The sequence below is a fragment of the Chiloscyllium punctatum genome, chromosome 9, assembly GCF_047496795.1.
Source record: "Chiloscyllium punctatum isolate Juve2018m chromosome 9, sChiPun1.3, whole genome shotgun sequence".
NCBI lineage: Eukaryota > Metazoa > Chordata > Chondrichthyes > Orectolobiformes > Hemiscylliidae > Chiloscyllium > Chiloscyllium punctatum.
In genome coordinates, this window is record NC_092747.1 from 23,717,903 (window position 1) to 23,738,536 (window position 20,634).

Below are 20,634 nucleotides of genomic sequence, written 5' to 3' on the forward strand. Positions count from 1 at the left end.
TTCTTTGAGAAGGTGACCAAACAGGTAGATGAGGGTAAAGCCATTGATGTGGTGTATATGGATTTCAGTAAGGTGTTTGATAAGATCCCCCACGGTCGGCTACTGCACGGAATACGGAGGCATGGGATTGAAGGTGATTTAGCAGTTTGGATCAGAAATTGGCTAGCTAAAAGACGACAGAGTGGTGGTTGATGGGAAATGTTCATCCTGGAGTTCAGTTACTAATGGGTGCACTGCAAGGATCTGTTTTGGGTCCACTGCGGTTTGTCATTTTTATAAGCGACCTGGATGAGGGCATAGAAGGATAGGTTAGTAAATTTGTGGGCGACACTAAGGTCTGTACAGTTGTGGATAGTGCTGAAGAATGTTGTAGGTTACAGAGGCACATCAATGAACTGCAGAGCTGGGCTAAGGGGTGGCAAATGGAGTTTAATGTGGAAAAAAGTGTGAGGTGATTCACTTTGGAAGGAGTAACAGGAAGGTAGAGTACAAGGAGAATGGTAACATTCTTGGTAATGTTGATGAGCAGAGAGAGCGGTGTCTCCAGGGACATAGAAACCTCAAAGTTGCCACCCAGGTGGATAGGGTTGTTAAGAAGGCATAAGATTAGATTACTTACAGTGTGGAAACAGGCCCTTCAGCCCAACAAGTCTACACCAATCCCTCCGAAGAGCAACCCACCCAGACCCATTCCACTACATTTACCCCTTCACCTAACACTACGGGCAATTTAGCATGGCCAATTCACCTAACCTGCACATCTTTGGACCGTGGGAGGAAACCGGAGCACCCGGAGGAAGCCCACGCAGACACGGGGAGAATGTGCAAACTCCACACAGACAGTCGCCAGAGGCTGGAATTGAACCCGGGTCTTTGGCGCTGTGAGGCAGCAGTGCTAACCACTGTGTCACCGTACCGCCCAAAGGTGTGTTAGCTTTTATTAGTAGAGAGGTCGGGTTTTGAAACCATGATGTCATGCTGCAGCTGTACAAAACTCTGGTGCGGCCGCACTTAAGAGTATTGTATGCAGTTCTGGTTACCACATTATAGGAAGGACATGGAAGGTTTGGAAAGGGTTCAGAGGAGATTTTCTAGGATGCTGCCTGGTATGGACAGAAGGTCTTACAACAAAAGATTGAGGGACTTGAGGCTGTTTTCGTTACAGAGAATATTGAGAGGTGACTTAATTGAGACTTAGAAGATAATCAGAGGGTTAGATAGGAAAAAGCCTCACACTGTCCACCATAAGATGGTGGATAGCACAAGGGGGCGTAGCTTCAAATTAAGGGGTTAGATGTAGGACAGATGACAGAGGTAGCTTCTTTACTCAGTAGTAGGGGCATGGAACACACTGCCTGCAACAGTGGTAGACTTATCAACTTTATGGGCATTTAAAATCACCATTAGATAGGCAGATGGATAAGACGGGCTTCAGATTGTTGCGCCGCCCTGTGGAACCATCGAGTGCTGAAGGGCCTGCACTGTGCTGTAATGTTCTATGTTTAAAGGCACAGTACTGTCTCATTCCCTTCGAAATACTGACAAGTAAAAAACTGTCACCCTGGGTCAGGGTTGCAATGGCACAAAGCATGCTGGTGAATTCAGAGACATCTATGAATACTAGCCTGGGTTTGAGCACTAGAGTACTGTGAAGGTCATAGTCGATGAACCACTCACTAGTCACAACCCTGTATTGCAGCTAAAATGACTCTTGCTGACCACTGGAAACCTGGGGAATAAAAGAAAACAAGACAAACAAAATTAATTATCTTTGGGGTAGGAGGCAGGAATGTGGAGTGATCAGATTAGCCAAGGTCTTATTGAATGAAGAAACAAACTTTGAGGGGCAAACAGTCTACCCCGACAATAGATGAATGGGCACCGCACAACAATCAGACAGGAGTGTTCCCTCCAGTTGGGGAACACTTCAGTAGTCCAGGACATTCAGCCTCTGACCTTTGGGTGACCATCCTCCAAGGTGGACTTCGGGACAGGCAGCAGAGAAAAGTGGCCGAGCAGAGGCTGATAGCTAAGTTCGGTACCCATATGGAGGGCCTCAACCGGGACATTGGGTTCATGTCACATTACAGGTGATCTGCATTGCACTACACACACACACACACACACACACCCCAACCTAGACAGACACACACATAGACAAAGACCCACATGCACACATTTTGTGGGTGAATTTGTACTTGCAGGGTTACAATGTACTTTGCTCAAATTTATGCATGAATTTATGTTAAACTCTGTTATCTCACTTTTTAGATTAGAATCAATCTAATCGTCATGGCATAGACAGAGAACACAGGGGGCCAACACCTTCAACATATTGTCTAGTTATCACCATTGTTAACAGCTAACCCGAGAATGCAACTTTTTAAAAAAAGTTTTGTGATTTACAGATGAAAGAAGTGAAACTATCACTGTATTCTAACAGATGAAAGGCTTAACAGAATCAATTTTTCAATGTATAATTTTAGTTACATAGCACTAAATATTTGCTATAAATTCTGTGTGTTAGGATTGAGCCCTCCACTATCATCTGATGAAGGAGCGTTGATCTGAAAGCTTGTGTGCTTCCAATTAAACCTGTTGGACTATAACCTGATGATGTGTGATTTGTAACTTTGTACACCCCAGTCCAACACCGGCATCTCCAAATCATACCCTGATCGTGATTCATATGTTCCTTTGTTTGCATTCCTCTGCATTGTAGGAGGAAGAAAAATCACAATTCCTATTAATTCTCACTTTTAAGCAATTTGTCAGAAACGCAAATTTTTAAACAAAGACGAGAAAGCTATGTTTTACCCGTTGCACCTCAGTAGTCCACCAAAAAGCCAATATCCATAGTACCGAAATACACATGAAGCGAGCGTCCATGGGCTTGCTAGAGAAATCTCAGTGCCACAAATTAAGTGCAAGCATCTTTAGCAAAAAGAAATTAGGAATTCTATCCATGCTTTACCTCGCATTGCTAGATGTGGTTGATTCTTAAATTTCTTTTCTTTCAGAAGAACAATCCCTCATGCCACAATACAGCTGCAATGAGCTAGCTGAGTTACGACACTCACCACAAGTAGAATAACCCTGTGAACTAATTTTTTACAAGTTCAGAAAGATCACCCTAGAAGAATGTTATAAGCCTGTTGCAAAGGCAGATACAGTGTACAGAATCATAGAATCTGTACAGCCTGGAAGCAGGCCATTCAACTCATCAAGTCCACAGTGACTCCTCTAAAAGAGCATACGACCATGACCCAACCCGCCACCCTACCCCTGTAACATTATTTCCCATGGCTAATCTAACTAGCTTACACATCCCTGGATACTATAGACAATTCAGCATGGCTAATTCACCTAACTTTGGACTGGAGGAGGAAACTGGAGCACCTGGAGAAAACCCACACAGAAACAGGGAGAATGTCCGTGTAGAGTTTGCACAGTCACCCAATGATGGGGTTGAACCCAGGTCCCTGGCGCTGCGAGTCAGCAGTATGTTAACTACATAGTCACTGTGGAGGAAGTGAGGACTGTAGATGCTGGATACTATAGGCAATATAGTACCTGTTCCTGAACAAGGGCTCATGCCCGAAATGTCGATTCTCCTGCTCCTTGGATGCTGCCTGACCTGCTGCGCTTTTCTAGCAACACATTTTCAGCTACATAGTCACTGTGTCACCCTTACAGATGCCAGGATATTCTAAGATTATTCTTTATTTATTGATGGAATGTGAGCATCACTGGTTAGGCCAGCACTTATTGGCCTCTCCTCATTGCCCTCCATGAAAGTAGTGAAGAGATGCCTTCTTGAACTACTCCTATTTGCTTGGTGTAGGCACATCCATAATATCATTAGGGAGGAAGTTCCAAGATTTTAACGTGGCGTCAGAGTCATACAGACTTTTCTGTCCAAGTTATTGTGCCAACCAGATATCCCAATCTGACCTGGTTCCATTTAACAACATTTGGCACATATATTTCTCTAAACATCCTACTCAAATATGCATGTTGCACTTTAAATGTTGTATTTGTATTAGCCTTCACCACTTCCTCTGGCACCTCATCCCACACATACACCATGCAGGAGTCCTAGCTTCTGACCTGATCTTTTAGCCGGTGTTTATATTCCTACTCCAGTTCAGTTTTTGGTCAACCTCCAACATGTGCATAATGATGTCACTGAATACCAAGGGTTGATGTCGCAACCAATCTCGTTAGAGATAGAGGTGAAGCGCTGACTCTCCTGCTCCTCAGATACTGTCTGACCTGCTATGCTTTTCTAGCACCACAATTTGAATCAGAGTCAGAGTCAGAGATATACATCATGGAAACAGACCCTTCAGTCCAACTTGACCATGCCGACCAGATATGCTGACCTAATCTAGTCCCATTTGCTAGCACTTGGCCCATATCCCCTTAAATTCTTCCTATTCATGAACACATCCAGATGTCTTTTAAATATTGTAACTGTACTAGCATCCACTGCTTGCTGACAGCTCATTCCATACATGCACCACCCTTTGCATGAAAATGTTGCCCCTTACGTACCTCTTAAATCTTTGCCCTCACACCAGAAAGCTCTACTCTCTAGATCTCCCCAATCCAGGGAAAAGACCTTGTCTATTTACCCTATTCTTGCCCCTCATGATTTTATCAGCCTCTTTAAGGACACCCTCAGCCTCCGATGTTCCAGGGAAAACAGCCAGGGCTGGGATTTTCTTGTCACTTGTGTGGCATCCCAATTGTGTGGATTCCTGAAGAAGGGCTTATGCCCGAAACGTCGATTCTCCTGCTCCTTGGATGCTGCCTGACTTGCTGCGCTTTTCCAGCAACACATTTTCAGCTCTGATCTCCAGCATCTGCAGTCCTCACTTTATCCTCCAAGCAATTACATAGGAAACCTCACCACCTGGTAGTTCCCCTCAAGCCAGTCACCATCCTGTCTTGGAAATTTATCACCGTTCCTTGAATGTTGCTAGATTAAAGTCCTGCAGCTCCCTCTCTAATGATACTGTGGCTGTAAGGCCACCACTACATTATGGACAGCAACAAGTGCTGGCCTAGCCAGTAAGAATAACTTAGCAGCTTTAGTCACATCAAAGGGTGCAGTGCTGGAAAAGCACATGTGGTCAGGCAACATCCTGATGAAGGGAATATGCCTGAAACATCGATTTTCCTACTCCTCAGATACTGCCTGACTGGCTGCACTTTTCCAGCACCACAATCTTCGACTCTGATTGCCAGCATCTGAAGTCCTCACTTTCTCCTCATTGATCTATAATCACATCCTGCCTTATAGGTTTATAGTTTACTTGGGTGATATTTCTGCATTTTTAAAATATTGCCCAGATCTTGCTACATTTGGATGTGGACTACCTCAGCACCTGTGCAATGTATGCTGCTGAACACTGTTCACTGATTATTGATATCACCATATAATAGAAGGAAGACCACTGGTGAAGCAGATGAAACTTGTTGGGTATAGGGCACTACCTTGAGTAATGTCTGCAGAGATACCTTGGAGCTGAGTTGACTGACCTCTCTTCTTTGGTGCCAGGTATCATTAACTAATGGAGAGTTTCCCACTTTCCAATGACTCTAGTTTTGCTTGGGCTCCTTGATGCCTTACTCTGTCAAAAGCAACTTTCATGCCAAGGACAGTCACTCTCAGCTCATCTCTGGAATTCAGCTTTTTTGTCCATGTTTGAATTAAGGCTGTAATAAGGGCAGGAGAAGACTGGCGCTGGTGGAACCCAAACTAGCAAATTATCTTTAAGAAATATGCAAACAGCATTCCTTACATTTCTTCAAAAAATATTTTTTGATCTGCCCTGGTTCAAAAAGGATTTCTGAACTATATAGAGCAAGTTTGATTCCTGGTATCAAAAAAGTTAACTGCTCCTAGTTAAAATGGTCTTTAAATCTTCAACAGGTCCTAACATTCAAAAAAACCGAGTGCTATCCATTAAATGTGCATAGATGATAGGAGTTCTAGTTTGGTTATTTGTGGTTCTTCTTTACAGTGAAATAACCCGCCATATTTATTGCTGTTTAGTTAAAGGTTCTCATTGCTTTCTACCTATACCCAAAAGTAGTGATTATCTCAAACAGATTATGTAAAAGGATCCATGAATTGTGTATGGCATTCAAACACCACAGCTCACCGTATCTGGGAAATTCTGCTGCACGAGTTTGAAAATCAAAACCGTGACTGATGAAAAGGCCTCATTATAATCAGAATACTAGCTGTCCTTGAATTTTATTCTAATCTTTCTCTTTCAATTTTTTTTTTTGAATGTCAGATTGATTTATTTTTCATTTCTGGTATTGTCAGTCAGTCTCCAACATAGGCTGACAATTGCAGAAGACAACACTGCCGGATCAGAAATTCACTAAGGTTCCTTTGCTAACATCTCCAAATCCACAAAACACCACACTCTAGAAAAATGAAGCAGACATGGAAATACCACCACCAGTTCTCTCTGCAAGCCACACACCATCTTGACTTGGAAATATATTGCTGTCCCTTCACTACCACTGGATAGAAATCCTGGAACTCCCTCCCTAATAGCATTGTACACGTACCTACACCCTACCAATTACAGCAGCTCAAGAAGGCAGTTCACTATTTCTCAGTCAGTTGAGAATAAAGTTGGGAATGGACAATAATTGAAGTCCTCATCACCTGAATAATAGATATAAACACAAATCTGCACAGTTAAAACTCTCTCTATATATCAGACTTTCAAATACGGGTTTCATGAGCTAATCCATGCAAGGACCTCAGGGTCAAAGGGAGTCAGTTTTCTGATTTTGCCTCAAGGTAGGCCACAGGTTTTCTATAGAAACCTGTAGCCCAGTCCGCAACTGAAAAGAGGAAGGAGATCCTTGTCCTGTCAATTGGGGCAAGATTTTAAGCTGAGAAATAAGTTCCACAAATCATGTTTATCCTTCCTAGTGCATTTACTGTCTGAACATTTTCTGAAGTTAAAATGGGGATTCATTCAGTAATTGGACCCTCCTACTGCTTCAAATGCTTGTAAATATAGTCTGATTTAAGTAGAGATGCCTTTGACTTGTTTGGAGAAAGTCAAACTCCAATGTTTGCTTGTCTCCTTGATATGCTACTGTTCAGTCACAAAGTTTAGTTCTATGTACATATAAAATGATATTTTTATGAATAAAGAATATTTTTGAAATAAAAATCTCCTTCTCAAACATGCCATTGCAAAAAAAGGTCTGAAGGGGGATGCAGTGGTTTTTGTCAAAGTTTTCCCTGAGCAGCTCCATGAAGCAGGGTGCTGTTCTATAGGCTGTTACGCAGAATACACTACAAAATAACTATTGACTGTGTCTGGAGAACCATCAACTCAGTGAAAGACACTCTTTGGTCCACCTGAAATTACTGGTCTTTGAATGGCCTTGATTAAGTGTTGCAAGCTGGCACTTTCCAAGGTCCAGGACTACTTGCTGAGGGATGCACTAATGTTTGGGGCAGTTGCCACCAAGGCACAATAGGGAAAGAAGCGCTGCTTCTAAACGTCTTTCCTGCCGAAGTAGAACAAGAGTCCATTCAATTGTCAGACCTTCTTGGTGCCTTACAAAGAACAGTTTCCTGCACATGTAGAAAATACCTTGGTTTTTTGCAACTAGTCAGAAGCTCTCAGGAATGTCAAAATTCCAATGTTTTATTATTTTTCTCTGCAAAATGGACTTAGACTGTATATGTATTTATAGATGATTTTATGACTTTTGAAATAAAAACTAGAGCACTGGGTGTAACATCTACTCATCTACGTGTGCACAAATAAAGCTTTAGTTTCACCCATTCATTACTGCTCTTGGACCCGAATATATCTGGCAAAATGTTTAAAACCTGGGCTTCTCTAATCTTTAAAAAAAGAAATAAAAGCAAAATTCAATATGCAAACATGTTAAAACACTAAATATCAATTAGCAATATAATTTTACATTACTTACCAGCTACTGCTTGCACTCTCGTCATTGAATATTTTTCAGTTTTCTCTTGAACTAAACCCGACGTCTGCACATAAAAGCGAAAGTCTGCAGATGCTAGAGATCGGAAATAAAGCAAAGTGTATTTTTCAATAATCTGGTCTTACTTTACATCAATTTATGTTCTAATAGAAATTTGAGGGTAATTGTTTGGCAGATACTGATGACAGAGCTTCAACTGAATGAACAGATATACATTGCTTTTACTACTTAAAATATTAAAACTCTTCTCCAGACACTCGCATTATAGCTGAGACACAGATCTGGCTCTTCTCACTAGTATACACTGAAGGATAAGCATCAAGTTTTTTTACTCCTGAAATCAGCAGTCATGACTAACACTATTTCTCAGTCAGTCAATTTCACTAAATTGCTCTCACTTATTTGAAACACATCTATGTGCACAAACTGGCTGCCATATTTTCATCATAACAGTGACAACATTTCAAAACATACTGCATTGTCAAGTACTTTGGCATGAGCATGTGACAGGTGCTATATAAATGATACAGTACCTCAAATAAGCACAGACGCGTAGACTTAAATTATTTCCTAATCTCTGGGGAGAAAATTAAACCACAACCACTGGATTTAAAAATTATGATTGATGTCACTCAGCCACTCATCCTAACAATTACTGGATTGAGCTGACTCATACTATTACTGGATTTACATCGTATATCTAAAATTGCTGCTCTGCCACATCAAAGCACATGGGCTAAAATCATAATGCAGCTAGATGGACAACTTTAGTCATTTTGACTGGTTTGCAGTTAGTTCCTCACATTTACAAACATCAATGCTACTGGACTTCAAGATTCAGAGTACGTTTCTTATTCTTTTCTCACCTCTGGAGCACTGGTCATTTGAGAGTTGTAAAACAGGATTTGGCAAAGAATATGCTTTCGAGCCAGACCAATCAACAGTAATCAATTCTGAAGTTTTGCCTGAACGTTAGTAGGGTTTGCTGGAAAGAGGGCACCAGGATTTGGTCTCCTACTGAAGCCAGAACAACAAAAGACAGAAGCATTCTTGATGAAAGTTTTCCAACAACTACATGTCACTCACATACAGTCAAAGTATGTGGCAATAAATATTCTGTGCACGAGAACTCACGTTGACTTGCAGAGACCTTTTTGGTCAAATACTCACTGGTATGGTTCAGATAAGGTAAAGCTGGCAAGCACGGCTCACTTTGGACCCCCAAAATCAAGGTGGTCTCTTATGAGAGGGGATTATTATAAAGTGGAGCTTGACTCCCCTTTGCTAACTAAAACCGAAACACCCAAAGAGACTCGCCTGGTCCTATAATCTGCTAAAGTAGTGTGAAAAGTGGTATAACCTACCCTTCATCCCCACTCCTCCATCTGTTAAAAAGGAGCGGTTAACTGAAATGAACTCCTTTCACACATTCAAAAATCAACAAGTAACAATTTATTTATATACTCCAACAGTGAACAACTTAACAGAATCACTAATAAACTGAACAATTCCCCCTAACTACCAACTATCTCTGAATAAACAAAATCTTAATGGTATGCTGTTTCAATTAATATAAGTCATTAAAACAGAACGTAGACTCTCAGAAAAGAGTCTCTTCCTTTGAATTCCTATGTCAGTTCTTCTGTCAGAAATGTTCTGTCTGCAAATCCTGTTGTCTGGAATATTAGCTAAGAGTGCCGTGGTATACTTATTAACTAGATACCTTTTTCTCCAGAGCTGAAAGTTGTTATCTTTTTAGATGGCAGTTTGCTCCCACTGATTTTCCAAATGCCCTTATCTCTTATGTTCTTGATGACCTAATTTCTTTACACTCAAATGGGCTCTCAGTAGTCAAAACCATCAGATTTTAATTTAATTGGTTTCTGATATCTAAGGGTTTGATTCAAATTGATTGGCTGAATTCGAAAAGACTTGTTGCCTTAGCCAAAATGCTGTTTGATACGAAATATTTCAGTTTGGTAATCCTGTGCACCTGCACTTTAAAAACTGTTGTTCAGACATCCATTTTAACTCTAAGCACTGTAAAACACAATGTTTTAAAAGGGATCATGCAGTGCTTCCCACCCCCTCCAATTTACAAAATTTAAACACATACCAGGGAGCTACATTCTCAGAGTGCAGAGTGACTGCCCTTGATGTCAAGGCAGCATCTGAGAAAGTGTGGCATCAAGGAGCCACACTAGGGAAATCAGGGGCTATGGGAATAGGCATTTGAACACATTTTTCAGGCTAATAACAAAAACAGAAATTGCTAGAAGATCTTAGCAGGTCTGGCAGTATCTGTGGAGAGAAATCAGTTGATGCAGAGACTCTTCGTCAGAATGAATGGTAGCTAAGAAAAAGTTTATTTCTATGCAGAGGAAAGGACAGTGGACTATGGAGTAAACAACAGGTGGGGATAGAGCCCAAAGAGACAGAAACAGTCAGTCAGAGATAAAGGAGTGAATAAACGGTCAACTTAGGAGAGGGAACAGTTCTTGAGGAAGGCTGACAAGGGAAGGGTGCGGAGTGTCTCATGGTGGCAGCCTACTGGAGGTGGCAGAAATAGCAGCTGAAGGGGACAATTAGTGGCTAACAATTGGTAGCGTGCAATACCAGACCATGTGATAACATGACCTGGTGTGTGGGGGTTGGGGTAGGGACATGGGAGAAAGAGCCTCAAGCCCTACAATTATTGAATTCCATATGGAATCCAGATGGCAGTAGAGTTTCCAAGTGGAAAATGAATTGCTGTTCTTCCAGCTTGTGCTGACCTTTGCTGGAGCACTGCAACAAGCCTGAGCCAGAGATACTGGCAAGAGAATAAGATACTGTTTTAAAGTGACTGGAACCTCAAGGTCTTTTTTTTTGCAGAAAGAACCTCGGCATTCTGCGAAGTGTTCAAACAGCCAACATCTCATTTCTCCAATGGAGAGGAGACCGCATCGGGAGCACAGGGTTAAAGATGCCCTCCTACGTATCTCGTCCACATCCTGCACCTCCACCCTCAGACCCCACCCCTCCAACCGTAGCAAGGACAGAACACCCCTGGTGCTCACCTTCCACCCTACAAACCTTTGCATAAAACAAATCATCCGCCGACATTTCCACCACCTCCAAATGGACCCCACCACCAGGGATATATTTCCCTCCCCACCCCTTTCCGCCTTCCACAAAGACCGTTCCCTCCGTGACTACCTGGTCAGGTCCATGCCCCCCCTACAGCCCACAGTCCCATCCTGGTATCTTCTCCTGCCACTGCAGGAATTGCAAAACCTACGCCCACACCTCCTCCCTCACCTCCATCCAAGGCCCTAAAGGAGCTTTCCACATCCAAAGTTTTACCTGCACATCCACCAATATCATTTATTGTATCCGTTGCTCCTGATGCAGTCTCCTCTACGCTGGGGAGACTGGACACCTCCTAGTAGAGTGCTTTAGGGAACATCTCTGGGACACTTGCACCAAATCAACCACACCGCCCTGTGGCCCAACATTTCAACTCCACCTCCCACTCTGCCGAGGACATGGAGGTCCTGGGCCTCCTTCACTGCCACTCCCTCACCACCTGACGCCTGGAAGAAGAACGCCTCATCTTCTGCCTCGGAACACTTGAGCCCCAGGGCATCGATGTGGACTTCACCAGTTCCCTCATTTCCCCTCCCCCCCGCTCCAAACTTCCAGCTCAGCACTGTCCCCATGACTTGTCCTATCTGCCTATCTTCCTTTCCACCTACCCACTCCACCCTCCTCTCTGACCTATCAGCTTCATCCCCACCCCCATCCACCCATTGTACTCTTTGCTACCTTCCCATTTACCTCTCCACCCTTCAAGGTACTCTGCCTGTATTCCTAATGAGGGGCTTTTGCCCGAAACGTCGATTTTCCTGCTGTCTGAACAGCTGTGCTTTTCCAGCACCACTCTAATCTAGAATAAAGCTGGAAAAAAAAAGGAAAACTTAAGTCAATGGGAATGGGGAGGGAAACTTTGCATTATAAGGAGTTCCTTAGAACCAACTCTTTCTAATAGGTTTTCAATTCTGATCGCTGCTGGGAAGAGGACTCTTCAGGGGAACACTGTCAAACCAATGAGTCAAGAGGAGTTACTTAGCTGCACAAAGAGCTAAACAGACTGCAAGAGCAATAGCGACAGGAGAACAGAAGACTTTTCTGTGACCACAGGCTTGACAAGATTGGTATGTTATCTCTCCAGTGCCCAGTCACTGAACAGCTGCAAGACATTCTAAAAGGAAATAGACAGAGGTCATGGCTCATGTCAACACCAACAAAGGTTAAAAGAAAGGAGGGATAAGGTTCTGGAAGCAGAATCGAGAGACAGGAAAAAATATTAAACGCAATGTCAAAAAGTAGTAATCTCAAGATTACTCCCAGTGCCATGTGCTATAAAGATTAGAAATCGGAGAACAGATCAAAATAATGTATGGCTTTAGGGATGGTATAGGAGGGAGGGATTTAGATTCTTGAGGTATTTGCATCATTTCTGGAGAACGCAGAACTGCACAAGCAAGAAAGGTTGTTCACCAACAGAATCATAACTGGCATCCTCAGAGGCATTTCCTCACAGTGGGAGAGGATTTTAACTAGGAACCTAAGCATGGTGACAAGAGGGAAAAAAAAGGTGAAAAATGAGAGACAGAAGAATAGAAAACAAAGGAAACAGATGTTATCAGTAAATTGATCCCAATACAAATCTAAATGCCAAAAACCAAACTCTAAAGATACCGTACCCGAATCCTTGAACATGATTTGGACTGGGGCATACTAAGTTAAAAATTACACAACACCAGGTTATAGTCCAACAGGTTTATTTGGAAGCACTAGCTTTCAGAGCGCTGCTCCTTCATCAGGGTGGTTGTGCTCTGAAAACTCATGCTTCCAAATAAACCAGTTGAACTATAACCTGGTGTTAGGCGATGAGCACTATGTTTTACCGATAGCAGATGTTGGCTATAAATAAGGTCAACACTTGGGATTTCATTCCAGAAAGTGTGGAAAAGATCTTCATCATTAAATCAAAGAATGTCTATGTGCAGCAAAGCACCATTCGGCCCACTAAATCTGCACCAGACTCAGCCCACCACACGACTTTATCCTCACAAACCTACATTTAGCATGGATAATCTATCTAAACCTGCATAGCTTTGAATAGAGACAGGAAACTGGAGCATCCACTGAAAACCCACACAAACGTGGAGAATGTGCAAATTCTGTAGGCAGTTGCCCATGGCTGGAATCAATCCCAGGTGTCTGGGGCTGTGAGACAGCAGTGCTTACCACTGAGCCATTTTAAAAAATGAAATTAGAATCGCATGCTCAAGCAAATGTTGCATGATAAATGTGGAAGCAATGGCCCAGTGGCATTATCGCTGGACTACTAATTCAGAAACATAGCAAATATTCTGGAGACCAGAGTTATAATCTGTCGTGGCAAATAGCAGAATTTGAATTAAAAATAAAATCTGGAATTAAAAAGCTTATGATAAAATCCCATCTGGCTCATGAATGTTCTTCAGAGAAAGAAATCTGCCTTCCTCACCTTGTCTGTTCCGGGTGGTTGGCTCTCAACTGCCTTCTGAAATAATCTAGAAAGCCACTCAGCTGTACTAATCGCTACAGGGAGACAACCCTTTATCCAAACTCCAAAAGGTTTCTCGTGAAGTTTTTTTCTCATTAACAAGGTTGTTTGGCATGCAAACAGTTCACCCAACTCCATACCCACTTGATGCATGTCACTCACATGTGACGTGGATGGGTGTGGCCCAGCAATGGCAGGCCTCAAATTCTGTCTCAGAGCCCTTGTACTCAGTCTGCAGTATGCTAAGGAGTATTTAAAAATTTCACCAAACTGTGACTTCTTCCAAGATTTGAAAAATTCTGAATTCTGAAAACTAGCTGGTCCCAAGCATTTCATATAAAGGATTGTGTACCTGTACAAAGTTTCTAGAAATGAAATCAGATGGATCTCCTGTCATTGACCCAAGCGTCGAAACAGGGAAAACAGCCTTCTCAACCCTGCAAAAGTATTCCTTACTAACATCTGAGGGCTAATGCCAAAATTGGTAGCATTGTCTTGTAACTAGTCATACCCCTACAGCCAAATGCCCCAGACACCATCATCATCCCTGGATACGTCCTGTCCAAGCAGAACAGACCCAGCAGGGGTGATGGCACCATTGTTTACAGTCAGGAGGGAGCTCCCTTAGGAGTGTTCATCACATGACTCCAACTCCCATGAAGTCTTGTGACTTCAGGTTAAGCAAGGCAAGGAAACCTGCTGACTAGCACATGCCATTTCCCCTCATCTGATGAATCAGTACTCCATGTTGAATTAATGCTTGGAAAAGAAGGGTTGTGCCTGAAAAATTAATTCTCTTGCTCCTCTGACGCTGCCTGATCTGCTGCGCTTTTTCCAGTGCCACACTTTATCAACTCAAATAATGTTTGAAGGAAGAAATGAGTTTGGCAAGGATGCAAAACGTAGCCGGGGTGGGGGTTTCAATGTCCACCACCAAGAGGGGCTCAGCAGCAACACGACAGTTTAAGCTGGTCAAATGTTAAAGACATTGCTGCTAGATGGATCAGCAGCAAGTGGTGAGGGAACCAAGACAGAAAAACATACTTGACCTCATCCTCACCAATCTGCTGGCTGCAGATACCAATACTGTCTTGGTCAGATGTAATAATGACCACCATACACACAGTCATTATAAAGACAAAGTCCCACCTCCACGTTGAGAATAATCTCCATCATGTACTGTGGCACTATTACTGTGATAAATGGAACAGACTTCAACTAAGCCTAACAATTCAAGATTGGACATCCAAGAGATGTTGTTGGTCAGGAACAACAACAGAATTGTACTCCATCATAATCTGCGATCTCATGGTCTAGCATATCCCCCACTCGACCATTACCATCAAGTCAGGGGATCAACTCTGGTCAAAGAAGAGTGCAAGGCAGCATGCCTACAGCAACACCAGGCATACCTAAAAATAAGGAGTCAACTTGGTGAAGCTACAGAACAGGATCATTTGTATGCCATAAAACATAAGCAGCGAGTGATAGACAGAGCAAAACAGTCCCATAGTCAACGAATCAGATCTAAGCTCTGCAGTCCTGCCACATTCAGTTGTGAATGCTGGTGGACATTTAAACAACGTATGGGAGGAGTAGGCATCACAAATATCCCCACCCTCAAAGTTTGAAGAGTTTATCAGTGCAAAGAAATAAGGCTGATGCATTTGCAGCAACCTTTAGCCAGAAAGGCCATGAAGATGGTCCATCTCAGTCTCTTCCAATGATCCCCAGTTCACAGACTTCAGCCAATTTGAGAATCACTCTACACAACATGAAGAAACAGTTGGAGGTACCGGTTTACGTAAAGGCAATGGGCCCTGACAACATTCTGGCAATTGTACTGAAGACTGGGATCCAGAACTTGCCACACCTAGTTGAGCTGTTCCAATGTAGTTACATTACTGGCATATGTGCACCACAACTCATCTGCACTGACCAGGCATCACAATCTCACCCAGTCCCATTTGTCAGCATTTGGCCCATTACCCTCTATATCCTTCCTATTCATGTACCCATCCAGATGACTTTTAACTGTTGTAATTGTACTAGCCTCCACCATTTCCTCTGGTGGTTTATTCCATACCACCTCACCACCCTCTGCATTAAAAAGTTACCCTTGGGCCTTTTAAATATTTCTCCTCTCACCTTAAATCTATGCCCTCTGGTTTTGGACTCCCTTACCTGAGGAAAATGACCTTGACGTTCACCCTATCCATGCCCTTCATGGTTTTATAAACTTCTAGAAGGTCACCGCTCAGCCTCTGATACTCCAGGGAAAACAGTCCCACTCCATTGAGCCTCTCCCTGTAACTCAACTGAATCAAAATTTGTGTTGCTGGAAAAGCATAGCCAGTCAGGCAGCATCCGAGGAGGAGAGTCAACATTTCTAGCACAAGCTCTTCATCAGAAAAATGGGGGAGGCCCAAGGGTGCTGAGAGATAAATGGGAGGGGTAGCTGGGAATGCTGGTAGAAGAAGGTGGATTGGTGATGGTGATAGGTCAGAGCAGAGAATGGACAGGTAGGACAATTCAAGAGAATGGGGCTGAGTTGGAAGGTTGGATCTGGGATAAAAAGTGGAAGGGGGGGGGGGGGGGGGAGGGAGAAAAGAGATGAGGAAACTGGTAAAAATCAACATTGATCCCACATGGTTGGAAGGTCCCAAGCCAGAAGATGAGATGTTCTTCCCCCAGATGTTGGGTGGCTAGAATCTGGCAGTGGAGGCCCAGGACTTGTATGTCCTCGGCTGAGTGAGGTGGGGAGAGAGAGGGGGAAGAGAAGAGAGTTGAAGTGTTCAGCTACAGGGCAGTGGGGTTGTTAGTGCGTGTCCCAGAGATGTTCTCTGAAACATTCTGCAATTTGGCATCCTGTCTTCCCTATGTCGAGGAGACCGCATCCTCAACTGAACCATGATAAAAAAAATCAGTCCCTGCAAGGTGGCTTTCAATTTACACATAATCTTGACTTGGAAACATATCACTGTCACTGGATCTACGTCCTAGAACCCAGCTCCATGGACTGCAGCAGTTCAAGTAGTCAGCTCACTACCACCTTCTCTTTTCCATTTAGGGATAAGTACAAAGTGTAATCCTGCCTGCCACGTGCAGAGCTCATGAAATAATGCTATGATTTGTGTCTGAGCTAAATTCTTAACAAGGTAAGATTCTGTTGGATGAGTTTGGCCTAAAACAGAACACTGCAGCCTCACAGCAACTAATGTTTCAGCAAGAAAGAATTCACAAATCGAAACTATTGCTAGATGCCACTGGCACAAGTGTTTGAAAGATTTGCAGGTTGATTATCAACCAGTTTGGTTGTGGCAGACACCTATCATGTACAGGCTGCAGCCTGAGGAGAGACAACAGGAAACCCAGAATGAGACATGTCTGAGGGCTTTTAGTTCCAAGTTTGTATAACCAAGGGCAGGGGAAGCTGAACAAAAATCCTTTTTCAAATTTGAGAATTTCTCAATAGAAATTTACACTGACCCGTTCCTATTTTCGCTAATTTGCTCTTTCCTCACAATTAACTTCAAAAATACAGCGTGCCAGTCTCAATTTGAGCAATTCTGTTTATGAATGCAAAATAAAGTGGCCAATCCAGGGATCATCCTGAGTTTTAAAACTAGTCAATCCCAGGATTTAAGTGGAATTAATGTAATACCCAATCTAAACACACGCCTACAACACGATAAAATGAAAAAAGTAGAAAAATCAAGATAGATCTAGGTGGAATCATTCACTGGAATAAAATAGAAGTTCAATCAACATCAAACATGGCAAAGTTCAGTAGGACATGAAAGATGCAAAAAAAACCCTTCAAAATCTGCCACTACAAAGGTTCTATAGTAAGAGGCCACTAAGGCCTTCCCAAAAAGTACACAGAGCAGTTGGAAGTTGTAAAAGGGCCCTCAAGGTGTTTGATATGGAAATATACATTTTAAAATACAATGTGGAAATGAGAGGCTACACAACATAGCAGCAGATACTATAAAAATATTGAACTGGGATGTGTGGTTAATGGATTGCTAAACTTGTACAAATTTTATGAATACAATCTAACTTTGGAACAAAAGCATGAGAGATTTTAAAAGTTAAGAAAAGTACATTGCTTTACTAAAACTACGCACAACAAGCAACACAAGAAATCAGACTGAAACCAAAATGAGTTTAACTGGAATTATTAATGTGACAGAACAGACTGAGCCAAAGTGAGCCTCAGAAAGAACTGGACGGTGGATATTGTAACAGTGTCATAAAAATTCGCTAATTTATATTTTTTGACTTCAGGAGGAAGTGGCAAGTGAGCTGCATATTATGTGCCACAATAACAAGTCTAATGTTGTCAACAATGCGTTTTGATTCGAAAAAATTTTAAAAAGATTAATCTGGAAAATATTCTACAGATTAATAAAGCAATATACATAGCAGAAAATTATACAATTTTGACCAACTGACAGCAAAGAAATACACCAAATATTACACTGACTGCAAAGGGGTGTCAAAATGATTTTGACATAAATGATGTATGCCATCATTTAAGCAAATAATCAGTAGCTTGGGCAAGGTACTGCAAAATCTTAAAAATCTGAAAATTGTACCTCTCTCATTAACTTCACAAAAACAGTATTCATAGTTTCTCAGCACTGAAAGGCATTGATTGGTGGGAAATTGCTGTATTAACATAGATATAAACCCAGTAGGTTTAAACTTCAAGAGAAAGCTTTATCTGTTTTAGTCTAAGATGTTGAGATTGGTTCTGCTCACAGGTGAATCAAGGGGTCAGAGGAACAGGTAGGAAAACTGAGTTGAAACCCAAGATCAGCCATGACCAAATTAAACAGCATACCAGGCTCACTGGTTACATAGAGCTACTATCCATTCCTGCTCCTATTTCATGCGTTTGGCACAAAGAGTGTAGCTGGAATTGTGACAACATGCACTTTTGCATGCATGTTGTAGACTGGAGCTACAGATAGTGATGGTAGAGGCAGCAACATTCTTTCCATCACTTGGCTAGTCAGGAATCTCTCTTGCTCTTGCGAGATGCCACTAGCATAAGCATTAGAAGGATTTGCAGGTTAATTATCAACCAGTTTGACTGCATTTTGAATGTACCTCCCTGGCCACCAAGTCCTGGGGAGGGACTTCAATTAGCAACATAAGTTACTATCAGACAGCCTCTGGTGCTGAAGTGCATCCTCTGTATTCACAAAATCACGTATTGTGAATTCCTACAGCAGCATCAAAAAACAATTAAAAATGAACGCCTGCAGTCAAAAATAGCATACCAGCATTTTTAATCTTATTTTTAAACGAGCTTTGCACTCACAAATTTCATCATTCGCAGGTGTACTCACGATTGGAATGCTCGCAGATATGGAGGAATGACGAACTGCTGCAAACATGGGTTTATTTTATTTGAGTTTAAAATGAAAGATTTTAAATAGGAAACTTTAATCTGTATTTTTTTTCTTTTCACAAATTTTCATTGGATTCACCCACTTTACACTGATTTCAGTCTTACACTACTAGTTTCAAAAATCCTTTCAGAAGATTGGTTAAAGAGATCTATATTTGTTTTCACTGCTCTAAAGTACTGGATGTCCTTACTGTACAGCAAAACAAAAAAAAATGCAGCCAATATTCTATAGGCAGAACCGCAAATTTGTTAGGGAAGGAATTCTATGATATTGACCCAAATATGCTAACAGAACAGACACATTTCCAAGTCAGGGTGGCGATGCTTGGAGGGGAATGTGCACATTGTGGTGTTCCCATGTATCTGCTGCCCTTGACTTTCATGACAGAAGTATCAACAGTTTGCAAAGTGCTGTCTGAGCATACTTAGCGAACGTCTACAGTGCATCTTGCAGTTGGAACACACTGCTGTTAGAGTGTTGGTGGTGGAGGAAGTGGATCTTTGTGGATGTGGTGCCAATCAAGTAGGCCATTCTATTCTGGATGTCGTCAAGCTTCTTGGGTGCTGAAGATGCATTCACCAAGGCAAGTGGGGAGTATTAAAATCAACGGAGGTAAAAACAATAACTGCAGACGCTGGAAAGCAAATACTGGATTAGTGGTGCTGGAAGAGCACAGCAGTTCAGGCAGCATCCAACGAGCAGCGAAATCGACGTTTCGGGCAAAAGCCCTTCATCAGGAATAAAGGCAGTGAGCCTGAAGCGTGGAGAGATAAGCTAGAGGAGGGTGGGGGTGGGGAGAGAGTAGCATGGAGTACAATGGGTGAGTGGGGGAGGAGATGAAGGTGATAGGTCAAGGAGGAGAGGGTGGAGTGGATAGGTGGAAAAGGAGATAGGCGGAAAAGGAGATAGGCAGGTCGGACAAGTCAAGGGGACAGTTACTGAGCTGGAAGTTTGAAACTAGGATGAGGTGGGGGAAGGGGAAATGAGGAAGCTGTTGAAGTCCACATTGATGCCCTGGGGTTGAAGTGTTCCGAGGCGGAAGATGAGGCGTTCTTCCTCCAGGCGTCTGGTGGTGAGGGAGCGGCGGTGAAGGAGGCCCAGGACCTCCATGTCCTCGGCAGAGTGGGAGGGGAGTTGAAATGTTGGGCCACGTGGTGGTTTGGTTGATTGGTGCGGGTGTCCTGGAGATGTTCCCTAAAGCGCTCTGCTAGGAGGCACCCAGTCTCCCAAATGTAGAGGAGACCACATAAGGAGCAATGGATACAATAAATGATATTAGTGGATGCGCAGGTAAAACTTTGATGGATGTGGAAGGCTTCTTTAGGGCCTTGGATAGAGGTGAGGGAGGAGGTGTGGGCACAGGTTTTACAGTTCCTGCGGTGGCAGGGGAAAGTGCCAGAATGGGAGGGTGGGTCGTAGGGGGGTGTGGACCTGACCAGATAGTCACGGAGGGAACGGCCTTTGTGGAAGGCGGAAAGGGGTGGGGAGGGAAATATATCCCTGGTGGTGGGGTCTTTTTGGAGGTGGCGGAAATGTCGGCGGATGATTTGGTTTATGCGAAGGTTTGTAGGGTGGAAGGTGAGCACCAGGGGCGTTCTGTCCTTGTTA

General features: G+C 42.8%; 1 protein-coding gene across 13 annotated transcripts in view; it reads right to left on the reverse strand.

Moving 5' to 3' along the window:
- LOC140481199 (inositol polyphosphate-4-phosphatase type I A) overlaps positions 1-20,634 on the reverse strand; it is a 203,901-nt gene that overhangs the window by 143,596 nt on the left and 39,671 nt on the right. For 12 of the 13 annotated variants that reach the window (XM_072577026.1, XM_072577023.1, XM_072577022.1 and 9 more), the window contains one exon: positions 7,990-8,082. The exons of the other annotated variant lie outside the window; for it this stretch is intronic. The gene's annotated coding sequence lies outside the window, so the exon portion shown is untranslated. The remainder of the gene's footprint in view (positions 1-7,989; positions 8,083-20,634) is intronic. 13 annotated transcript variants of the gene reach the window in all.